The sequence below is a fragment of the Salmo salar genome, unplaced genomic scaffold, assembly GCF_905237065.1.
Source record: "Salmo salar unplaced genomic scaffold, Ssal_v3.1, whole genome shotgun sequence".
Lineage (NCBI taxonomy): Eukaryota > Metazoa > Chordata > Actinopteri > Salmoniformes > Salmonidae > Salmo > Salmo salar.
Window position 1 is genome coordinate 28,933 of NW_025547623.1, and position 12,950 is coordinate 41,882.

Genomic DNA, 12,950 nt, shown 5'->3' on the forward strand with positions numbered 1-12,950 from the left:
GCCGCCGGGGGGGACCAAGGCTACTTGTGTTACCCTGGAAACCTCCAGATAGTAGCAGCATTGTGTTGTTGTTGTTCTTGTTGTTGTGTAAGACCATGTTCAGAGAACAACACGTTTCTACATCACGTCAGGGTTTCAAATCTCTCTAAAACGGTTCAGTCCACAACAGCAGAGAATCTATTGGCTCAGGAGGTTTTCAAACAGAGGACAGTCAGTGTCAGTCCTGGTAGATTAGACATCAACAGATTTCTAAAACCAGTGTATTATGTAAATGTCGACGATGTTAAATATCTAAAAGGTTCTTCTTACCTGTTGACCAGCCCTCTTTATCTTATACTCCTTCCTCTTCACTGTCTGTCTCTCGCTGGTCCATCCACTGTTCTGTCTTCTATGGGCTGGTTTCCTGTAGAGGCAGAGTGGGGAGACGTTAGGTCCATCTATATACACCACACAAGGGCCTTGTGTTACTGGGGGGAGCGCCGACCTGCCTCTGGGGCTCCTGACCAGGACTGGAACATGTTACTGGGGGAGCCCCGACTACTGGGTCCTGCCTCTGGGGGGGGAGCCCCGACTACTGGGTCCTGCCTCTGGGGGGGGAGCCCCGACTACTGGGTCCTGCCTCTGGGGCAGGACTGGATCATGTTTCTATTCCCTAATAAGGTGCACCCCTACTCCCACGTAGTGCACCCTACTCCCCACGTAGTGCACCCTACTCCCCACGTAGTGCACCCTACTCCCCACCTAGTGCACCCTACTCCCCACCTAGTGCACCCTACTCCCCACCTAGTGCACCCTACTCCCCACCTAGTGCACCCTACTCCCCACCTAGTGCACCCTACTCCCCACCTAGTCCACCCTACTCCCCACGTAGTGCACCCTACTCCCCACCTAGTGCACCCTACTCCCCACCCTACTCCCCACGTAGTGCACCCTACTCCCCACGTAGTGCACGATACTAGGTTCTGGTCTGGAGCAGGGGGGTTCATAACGGTAAAGTCATACCGGCTAGCTGCTCCAGGGGGTTCATAACGGTAAAGTCATACCGGCTAGCTGCTCCAGGGGGTTCATAACGGTAAAGTCATACCGGCTAGCTGCTCCAGGGGGTTCATAACGGTAAAGTCATACCGGCTAGCTGCTCCAGGGGGTTCATAACGGTAAAGTCATACCGGCTAGCTGCTCCAGGGGGTTCATAACGGTAAAGTCATACCGGCTAGCTGCTCCAGGGGGTTCATAACGGTAAAGTCATACCGGCTAGCTGCTCCAGGGGGTTCATAACGGTAAAGTCATACCGGCTAGCTGCTCCAGGGGGTTCATAACGGTAAAGTCATACCGGCTAGCTGCTCCAGGGGGTTCATAACGGTAAAGTCATACCGGCTAGCTGCTCCAGGGGGTTCATAACGGTAAAGTCATACCGGCTAGCTGCTCCAGGGGGGTTCATAACGGTAAAGTCATACCGGCTAGCTGCTCCAGGGGGTTCATAACGGTAAAGTCATACCGGCTAGCTGCTCCAGGGGGTTCATAACGGTAAAGTCATACCGGCTAGCTGCTCCAGGGGGTTCATAACGGTAAAGTCATACCGGCTAGCTGCTCCAGGGGGGTTCATAACGGTAAAGTCATACCGGCTAGCTGCTCCAGGGGGGTTCATAACGGTAAAGTCATACCGGCTAGCTGCTCCAGGGTTCACCAAATCCATGGTTCAGTAGTTAAAAGTGGTTTTGGGGTCATGGTTTGGTTTCGGGGGAACAGCAGGGAAATTAAAATGGAATTCACAATGTTCCTGGCATTTTCTGTTGTGACAGAATTGTTATGTTGGACCTCTTAGAGTTTCCACTCTGATGTTGTGTTCGTAACCACGTGGGAGGTGGGAATTTACCAGTAGTGAAGTCATAAATACCAGTTGAATGCGTTCGTGAGATATGAACTCATGGGGCCGAAATGACTAATAACCAACAAATAAAAAAATAAAATGCTGTTATAGATGTAATTTCGTTAGTAGGTGAGGTCAGTTATTATTAGTTAGTTATTACAAGTTGGAGAGGCGCTCCAAGTGGATTTCACACAGTCGCGTGTGATAAATTCCCCACGTCCATGTTGATTCATGAACGCAGAATCCCGTTGCCTTTCTTCAGGACCAGATGAGCACGTCGTTTGTCTCTCAGCAAGAGGGCGTGTTTTGGTCTGTAACGCGGTCAAGTCAAAACGCAGCACAGGGTACATTAACCAGTACAAAAAACCCAGTCAGAAAAATCAGCTGTGAAGGTTGAACGCTGAGGGGGGGAAACGACGTCATGTGGTTTCATTGCTGTTCCCGTCTTTCTCCCGCTACCCCGGGGCGACGTCAGCGTAAAAATGTGTCAGCGTATTTTGAGGTGTTTGGCAAGTCACCACGTCGAGCGTGACGACACACTACTAACGCTGTCAATTTACCGTCGTCGTCGAGACTAAATGTTCCCAAACTGGGAGATTTAATTTAAAAAACTATGGAGGAGAATCCTCCTGGTTTTAGATCAATTCCATCACAGCACAGAACTCGTTTCCTGGTTGGGCCTCAGAAAACAAAAACGAACCAATTATGATTAGAATTTTGAAATGAACCAATTAAAAAAAGATATGAATTTTGATTTGTTACGTGCGCAGAATACAACAGGTGTAGAACATACAGTATAATGCTTACATTCATAAATCAAGATGGACGTGGGGAATTTATCGCAATCGACTGTGTGAAATCCACTTGAACGCCTCAACAGGTAATTACTATATACAACCAACAGTGCCATTTTTAAGTTAAAAAAAGGTATTAGGTGAACAATAGTAAGGAAATAAAAAACAACAGTAGAGAGGCCCTATATACAGACAGGGCACCGAGGCCCTAGACAGGAAACCGAGGCCCTAGACAGGAAACCGAGGCCCTATAGACAGGGCACCGAGGCCCTAGAGACAGGGCACCGAGGCCCTATAGACAGGGCACCGAGGCCCTATAGACAGGGCACCGAGGCCCTATAGACAGGAAACCGAGGCCCTAGACAGGGCACCGAGGCCCTATAGACAGGAAACCGAGGCCCTATAGACAGGAAACCGAGGCCCTAGACAGGGCACCGAGGCCCTAGACAGGGCACCGAGGCCATAGACAGGAAACCGAGGCCATAGACAGGAAACCGAGGCCATAGACAGGGCACCGAGGCCATAGACAGGAAACCGAGGCCATAGACAGGAAACCGAGGCCATAGACAGGAAACCGAGTCCATAGACAGGAAACCGAGTCCATAGACAGGAAACCGAGTCCATAGACAGGAAACCGAGGCTATAGACAGGAAACAGAGGCTATAGACAGGAAACAGAGGCTATAGACAGCCGGTTAGTCAGGCTGATTGAGGTAGTATGTACATATGGTTAAAGTGACTATGTATATATGATAAACAGAGAGCAGCAGCAGAGAGGCTATATACAGACAGAGATATATAGGGTGAACAGAGAGGAGCAGCAGAGAGGCTATATACAGACAGATATATAGGATGAACAGAGAGGCTATATACAGACAGAGATATATAGGATGAGAAGAGAGGCTATATACAGACAGAGATATATAGGATGAACAGAGAGGCTATATACAGACAGAGATATATAGGATGAACAGAGAGGCTATATACAGACAGAGATATATAGGATGAACAGAGAGGCTATATACAGACAGAGATATATAGGATGAACAGAGAGGCTATATACAGACAGAGATATATAGGATGAACAGAGAGGCTATATACAGACAGAGATATATAGGATGAACAGAGAGGCTATATACAGACAGAGATATATAGGATGAACAGAGAGGCTATATACAGACAGAGATATATAGGATGAACAGAGAGGCTATATACAGACAGAGATATATAGGATGAACAGAGAGGCTATATACAGACAGAGATATATAGGATGAACAGAGAGGCTATATACAGACAGAGATATATAGGATGAACAGAGAGGCTATATACAGACAGAGATATATAGGATGAACAGAGAGGCTATATACAGACAGAGATATATAGGATGAACAGAGAGGCTATATACAGACAGAGATATATAGGATGAACAGAGAGGCTATATACAGACAGAGATATATAGGATGAACAGAGAGGCTATATACAGACAGAGATATATAGGATGAACAGAGAGGCTATATACAGACAGAGATATATAGGATGAACAGAGAGGCTATATACAGACAGAGATATATAGGATGAACAGAGAGGCTATATACAGACAGAGATATATAGGATGAACAGAGAGGCTATATACAGACAGAGATATATAGGATGAACAGAGAGGCTATATACAGACAGAGATATATAGGATGAACAGAGAGGCTATATACAGACAGAGATATATAGGATGAACAGAGAGGCTATATACAGACAGAGATATATAGGATGAACAGAGAGGCTATATACAGACAGAGATATATAGGATGAACAGAGAGGCTATATACAGACAGAGATATATAGGATGAACAGAGAGGCTATATACAGACAGAGATATATAGGATGAACAGAGAGGCTATATACAGACAGAGATATATAGGATGAACAGAGAGGCTATATACAGACAGAGATATATAGGATGAACAGAGAGGCTATATACAGACAGAGATATATAGGATGAACAGAGAGGCTATATACAGACAGAGATATATAGGATGAACAGAGAGGCTATATACAGACAGAGATATATAGGATGAACAGAGAGGCTATATACAGACAGAGATATATAGGATGAACAGAGAGGCTATATACAGACAGAGATATATAGGATGAACAGAGAGGCTATATACAGACAGAGATATATAGGATGAACAGAGAGGCTATATACAGACAGAGATATATAGGATGAACAGAGAGGCTATATACAGACAGAGATATATAGGATGAACAGAGAGGCTATATACAGACAGAGATATATAGGATGAACAGAGAGGCTATATACAGACAGAGATATATAGGATGAACAGAGAGGCTATATACAGACAGAGATATATAGGATGAACAGAGAGGCTATATACAGACAGAGATATATAGGATGAACAGAGAGGCTATATACAGACAGAGATATATAGGATGAACAGAGAGGCTATATACAGACAGAGATATATAGGATGAACAGAGAGGCTATATACAGACAGAGATATATAGGATGAACAGAGAGGCTATATACAGACAGAGATATATAGGGTGAACAGAGAGGCTATATACAGACAGAGATATATAGGATGAACAGAGAGGCTATATACAGACAGAGATATATAGGATGAACAGAGAGGCTATATACAGACAGAGATATATAGGATGAACAGAGAGGCTATATACAGACAGATATATATAGGATGAACAGAGAGGCTATATACAGACATAGATATATAGGATGAACAGAGAGGCTATATACAGACAGATATATATAGGATGAACAGAGAGGCTATATACAGACAGAGATATATAGGATGAACAGAGAGGCTATATACAGACAGAGATATATAGGATGAACAGAGAGGCTATATACAGACAGAGATATATAGGATGAACAGAGAGGCTATATACAGACAGAGATATATAGGATGAACAGAGAGGCTATATACAGACAGAGATATATAGGATGAACAGAGAGGCTATATACAGACAGAGATATATAGGATGAACAGAGAGGCTATATACAGACAGAGATATATAGGATGAACAGAGAGGCTATATACAGACAGAGATATATAGGATGAACAGAGAGGCTATATACAGACAGAGATATATAGGATGAACAGAGAGGCTATATACAGACAGAGATATATAGGATGAACAGAGAGGCTATATGCAGACAGAGATATTTAGGATGAACAGAGAGGCTATATACAGACAGAGATATATAGGATGAACAGAGAGGCTATATACAGACAGAGATATATAGGATGAACAGAGAGGCTATATACAGACAGAGATATATAGGATGAACAGAGAGGCTATATACAGACAGAGATATATAGGATGAACAGAGAGGCTATATACAGACAGAGATATATAGGATGAACAGAGAGGCTATATACAGACAGAGATATATAGGATGAACAGAGAGGCTATATACAGACAGAGATATATAGGATGAACAGAGAGGCTATATACAGACAGAGATATATAGGATGAACAGAGAGGCTATATACAGACAGAGATATATAGGATGAACAGAGAGGCTATATACAGACAGAGATATATAGGATGAACAGAGAGGCTATATACAGACAGAGATATATAGGATGAACAGAGAGGCTATATACAGACAGAGATATATAGGATGAACAGAGAGGCTATATACAGACAGATATATAGGATGAACAGAGAGGAGCAGCAGCGTAAAATTATCGTGTACGTCGTATCTAGTTGCTTAAACAGAATGAAATGTGGGTTTTATTTTTTAAAGCTCAGATTTACTCAAGAAAACAGTCCTACAACACAGAGTAGGCACCATAGACTATAGGCCTTGTGTTGTTTATTTATTTGGCTTATTTATTTTAACTTTAAATGCTAGCGTTACCCATAGACTTCCAGTCATTGTGCTAACGCTAGTTAAGAGTATGGCTCACGAAACTACATCCAACTTACTTCATACCGGACACAGAGACATAAGAAGTTAATCTGACTCTGGGGATGTAGATAAAAAAAGGGGGCATCACTGACGAAATCCCAAAAAGTGTCCCTTTTAAGAATTGGACTGTATTCTGAGAAATGTTTCTCCGTCAGAGAATTGAGGACCAAACCGCCGGCCTCCACAGGCACACCCTCCCAGGGGCCTCCTCTCCACCCTCCCAGGGGCCTCCTCTCCACCCTCCCAGGGGCCTCCACAGGCACACCCTCCCAGGGGCCTCCTCTCCACCCTCCCAGGGGCCACCTCTCCACCCTCCCAGGGGCCACCTCTCCACCCTCCCAGGGGCCTCCACAGGCACACCCTCCCAGGGGCCTCCTCTCCACCCTCCCAGGGGCCTCCTCTCCACTCACCCTCCCAGGGGCCTCCTCTCCACTCACCCTCCCAGGGGCCTCCTCTCCACTCACCCTCCCAGGGGCCTCCTCTCCACTCACCCTCCCAGGGGCCTCCTCTCCACCCTTGAAGTGCTCCAGCAGATAGCTGTCTAAAGGCATCAGCGTGCTTCAGCGTGCCCATATACTCGCCTAAAAGAGGGCCCCAACTAAAAGCGGCAATAGTACAGTTTGTCCATTTTCAGATGCCGTAGCCAGTACACAGAACAGGGCGGCGGGTCCTCCCTCCCTGACAGAACATCAAGGGTCTCCCTCTCTGTCAGAACAGAGGCGGCAGCAGAACAGAGGCAGCAGCAGAACAGAGGCAGCAGCAGAACAGAGGCAGCAGCAGAACAGAGGCAGCAGCAGAACAGAGGCAGCAGCAGAACAGAGGCAGCAGCAGAACAGAGGCAGCAGGGCATCTGGTGGTGTGAGGAGATCAACCAGCCTGTCATCGCTGAGGAGACAAGACCAGAGCTCTAGTAGAGAGAGAACAGCCAGCCTGTCATCGCTGAGGAGACAAGACCAGAGCTCTAGTAGAGAGAGGAGAACAACCAGCCTGTCATCGCTGAGGAGACAAGACCAGAGCTCTAGTAGAGAGAGGAGAACAGCCAGCCTGTCATCGCTGAGGAGACAAGACCAGAGCTCTAGTAGAGAGAGGAGATCAACCAGATTGCAGTTCCATACGTGACAGAGATCAGAAAATCTGTTAGAAACTTAGAGGGAGCTCTAAAGATGCAAAAACTAGGATGGGTTGCTTCGCCTTCTGGACAACAAAAAATAAAGTTGCTATGTAAATCAATAGAACAAGGAGAGAAATGCCTTAGTGGTGGGTCTAATAGGGAAGTAAACGGAAAATATATTTGCCAAAATTATATATAAAAATTACTCCAGTTTGTACAGAAATAAATAAAAATAATTCAAAATATTTCACCAGAAAGCATGAAAATAGCTGTGGATTGTTTAAATAAATTATTTAAAAAACAGCTTGGGAAGTCTGTAATTTGGGCAGAGCGCGTGTAGCAGTAGGTCTAGCTGATTACTGAGTTCAGCCGTCATGTGAAAAACATCTCAGATATCCGTGTGAAGATAACGCGTGTTCAGTAATAATAAAAACATGTCGAGACAGGAAGGGGAGGGAGATAAACAAGCCCAGTCTCCCTCCAGAACGGCTCTGCCGTCTCCCGCCAAATCTTGTGCATTAAAACGTTTCATTGTGTGAATCGTTTGCCTTTAAGTTTTAATTAAAAAATAAAACATCAATTGCCCCACTACGTCACCACTAGAAAATGTACTGTTCATCCCCATCATTTGGTTTCATTCATGTCTGTTAATGCAGGTATTAATTACAGTCCTTTCACCGTTTCTCATTCTCAGAGTGGAACACGTTGGTTTGCAGAGTTTCACGAACCCGCTACACTTTTTGGTTCATTTCATAAACTATCGTTTTTTAGGAGATTTGTCACGTGTTTTCATCGGTCTGGTGTTTTGTAGTGGCTCCATGTCGTCTGGTTTCTCTGTCCTGATAAACGTTGTGAGGGTTTTTGCATAGAAGTACCTGGCCCGCTGCTCCGAAATGAAGAAAAAATGTTTGTTTTTTTAACATCCATTGAGAATGATAATATATTGAAACTATAGTTCCTCACAGTAGGCTATTTGGAGATAAATAATCTCCACTTCGATAAATCACCAATCCTCAGTGTGAAAGACCAATGGAAGTTATAGGCCTACTGCTGCAATTAGCAATTAGCAACTAGCCTATAAGCTAGGAGTTTCATGAGCTAATTTCTTTAGCCGCCAATGAATCACTGGTATATCAATGTGTTTATATGGATCACTGGGGTATCAATGTGTTTATATGGATCACTGGGGTATCAATGTGTTTATATGGATCACTGGTATATCAATGTGTTTATATGGATCACTGGTATATCAATGTGTTTATATGAATCACTGGTATATCAATGTGTTTATATGGATCACTGGTATATCAATGTGTTTATATGAATCACTGGTATATCAATGTGTTTATATGGATCACTGGTATATCAATGTGTTTATATGGATCACTGGGGTATCAATGTGTTTATATGAATCACTGGTATATCAATGTGTTTATATGGATCACTGGTATATCAATGTGTTTATATGGATCACTGGTATATCAATGTGTTTATATGGATCACTGGTATAGAAGTACTTGGCTCGCTCTGTATGCTGTGTTGATAGCTGTGTTATATAAATAATAAAACTATGACTAAACCAAAAAGATACACAGGCCAATTTAACACCAATAAATTATGCCAAATTACTAATATATATATATATATATATATAGACCGATAAGCATGACAGCCAAATGTATTTTACATCAACTGTTACTGACATCAATTAATACAAATCATTACTTTATAACGGTATATTTATTTATATTACCAACTGTTTTATTTAAAATATATTCACCTCATTCAACTAAAAGGTGGGGGATGGGGTCAGGGTAGAGGATGGGGAACGGGGTAGAAGCTGAGGGACGGGGTACAAGCTGGGGGTCTGGGGACAGGGTAGAAGCTAGGTAACGGGGTACAAGCTGGGGGTCTGGGGACGGGGTAGAAGATGGGGGTCTGGGGACGGGGTAGAAGCTGGGGGACGAGGTAGAAGCTGGGGGATGGGGGTCTGGGGACGAGGTAGAAGCTGGGGGGATGGGGGTCTGGGGACGGGGTAGAAGCTGGGGTACGGGGGTCTGGGGACGGGGGTCTGGGGACGGTGTAGAAGCTGGGGACGGGGGTCTGGGTAGTAGCTGGGGGAAGGGTAGTAGCTGGAGACGGGAACAGGGGTGTCTGGGGGGGGGGTCACAGGTCTTTTGTCTCTGCATGAACTGTATGACTACAATGAGCTACACAAACAGCCGTCTACAACAAAAAGTGTGGCAGTGGTTTTCATTCAGCCTTTAAAACAGCAGCGCTTACTCAGCAGTCGGGGCCCGGCCGCTCGGTCGCTACGCTACAACGGAACCGCGGTGGGCTTTGACAAGCAGCAGCTGCTGTCACCAGACTTTACCTCCAGTACGCACACGCACACACACGCACGGCCACAATGGAAAAGACCAGAAGGGCAGGCAGGCACACAGATCCAGGGCTCTATATAAACCACTCCCAGATCCAGGGCTCTATATAAACCCCTCCCAGATCCAGGGCTCTATATAAACCCCTCCCAGATCCAGGGCTCTATATAAACCCCTCCCAGATCCAGGGCTCTATATAAACCACTCCCAGATCCAGGGCTCTATATAAACCCCTCCCAGATCCAGGGCTCGATATAAACCCCTCCCAGATCCAGGGCTCTATATAAACCCCTCCCAGATCCAGGGCTCTATATAAATCACTCCCAGGTCCAGGGCTCTATATAAATCACTCCCAGATCCAGGGCTCTATATAAATCACTCCCAGATCCAGGGCTCTATATAAATCACTCCCAGGTCCAGGGCTCTATATAAACCCCTCCCAGATCCAGGGCTCTATATAAACCCCTCCCAGATCCAGGGCTCTATATAAACCACTCGCAGATCCAGGGCTCTATATAAACCACTCCCAGGTCCAGGGCTCTATATAAACCACTCCCAGGTCCAGGGCTCTATATAAACCACTCCCAGGTCCAGGGCTCTATATAAACCACTCCCAGGTCCAGGGCTCTATATAAACCACTCCCAGGTCCAGGGCTCTATATAAACCACTCCCAGATCCAGGGCTCTATATAAACCACTCCCAGATCCAGGGCTCTATATAAACCCCTCCCAGATCCAGGGCTCTATATAAACCCCTCCCAGATCCAGGGCTCTATATAAATCACTCCCAGATCCAGGGCTCTATATAAACCCCTCCCAGATCCAGGGCTCTATATAAACCCCTCCCAGATCCAGGGCTCTATATAAACCCCTCCCAGATCCAGGGCTCTATATAAATCACTCCCAGATCCAGGGCTCTATATAAACCCCTCCCAGATCCAGGGCTCTATATAAATCACTCCCAGATCCAGGGCTCTATATAAACCACTCCCAGATCCAGGGCTCTATATAAACCACTCCCAGATCCAGGGCTCTATATAAACCCCTCCCAGATCCAGGGCTCTATATAAACCCCTCCCAGATCCAGGGCTCTATATAAACCCCTCCCAGATCCAGGGCTCTATATAAACCCCTCCCAGATCCAGGGCTCTATATAAACCCCTCCCAGATCCAGGGCTCTATATAAACCCCTCCCAGATCCAGGGCTCTATATAAACCCCTCCCAGATCCAGGGCTCTATATAAACCCTCCCAGATCCAGGGCTCTATATAAACCCCTCCCAGATCCAGGGCTCTATATAAACCCCTCCCAGATCCAGGGCTCTATATAAATCACTCCCAGATCCAGGGCTCTATATAAATCACTCCCAGATCCAGGGCTCTATATAAATCACTCCCAGATCCAGGGCTCTATATAAATCACTCCCAGGTCCAGGGCTCTATATAAACCCCTCCCAGATCCAGGGCTCTATATAAACCCCTCCCAGATCCAGGGCTCTATATAAACCACTCGCAGATCCAGGGCTCTATATAAATCACTCCCAGATCCAGGGCTCTATATAAACCACTCCCAGATCCAGGGCTCTATATAAACCACTCCCAGGTCCAGGGCTCTATATAAATCACTCCCAGATCCAGGGCTCTATATAAACCACTCCCAGATCCAGGGCTCTATATAAACCCCTTCCAGTTCCAGGGCTCTATATAAATCACTCCCAGATCCAGGGCTCTATATAAATCACTCCCAGATCCAGGGCTCTATATAAACCACTCCCAGATCCAGGGCTCTATATAAACCACTCCCAGGTCCAGGGCTCTATATAAACCACTCCCAGGTCCAGGGCTCTATATAAACCACTCCCAGGTCCAGGGCTCTATAAAAACCACTCCCAGGTCCAGGGCTCTATATAAACCACTCCCAGGTCCAGGGCTCTATATAAACCACTCCCAGGTCCAGGGCTCTATATAAACCCCTCCCAGATCCAGGGCTCTATATAAACCCCTCCCAGATCCAGGGCTCTATATAAACCCCTCCCAGATCCAGGGCTCTATATAAACCCCTCCCAGATCCAGGGCTCTATATAAATCACTCCCAGGTCCAGGGCTCTATATAAATCACTCCCAGATCCAGGGCTCTATATAAATCACTCCCAGATCCAGGGCTCTATATAAATCACTCCCAGATCCAGGGCTCTATATAAATCACTCCCAGATCCAGGGCTCTATATAAACCCCTTCCAGATCCAGGGCTCTATATAAACCCCTCCCAGATCCAGGGCTCTATATAAACCACTCGCAGATCCAGGGCTCTATATAAATCACTCCCAGATCCAGGGCTCTATATAAACCCCTCCCAGGTCCAGGGCTCTATATAAACCCCTCCCAGATCCAGGGCTCTATATAAACCCCTCCCAGATCCAGGGCTCTATATAAACCCCTCCCAGATCCAGGGCTCTATATAAACCCCTCCCAGATCCAGGGCTCTATATAAACCCCTCCCAGATCCAGGGCTCTATATAAACCCCTCCCAGATCCAGGGCTCTATATAAACCCCTCCCAGATCCAGGGCTCTATATAAACCCCTCCCAGATCCAGGGCTCTATATAAACCCTCACCTGTTTTGACTCTTGAGTTTGTTTCTTCGTTGGTAACAGCTTGTATTGTGTTGTATTGAGCTCTAAAAAAAAGACAGGTCAGTTCATCTATCCAGCTCGCTAATCTGCTCCCGAGAGGCGCAGCGGTCTAAGGCACTGCGTCTCAGTGCAAGAGGCGTCACTACAGACCCCGGTTCGAATCCAGGCTGTATCACATCCGGCTGTGATTGGGAGTCCCATAGGTCGGCGCACA

General features: G+C 45.9%; 1 protein-coding gene across 1 annotated transcript in view; it reads right to left on the reverse strand.

The window, feature by feature from the left end:
* The window catches only part of LOC123732103 (trinucleotide repeat-containing gene 6A protein-like), a 37,722-nt gene that overhangs the window by 14,004 nt on the left and 10,768 nt on the right, over positions 1 to 12,950 (reverse strand). Inside the window, exons 2-3 of the mRNA XM_045711452.1 lie at positions 12,719 to 12,780; positions 310 to 403 (exon numbers count right to left, since the gene is read on the reverse strand). The gene's annotated coding sequence lies outside the window, so the exon portion shown is untranslated. The remainder of the gene's footprint in view (positions 1 to 309; positions 404 to 12,718; positions 12,781 to 12,950) is intronic.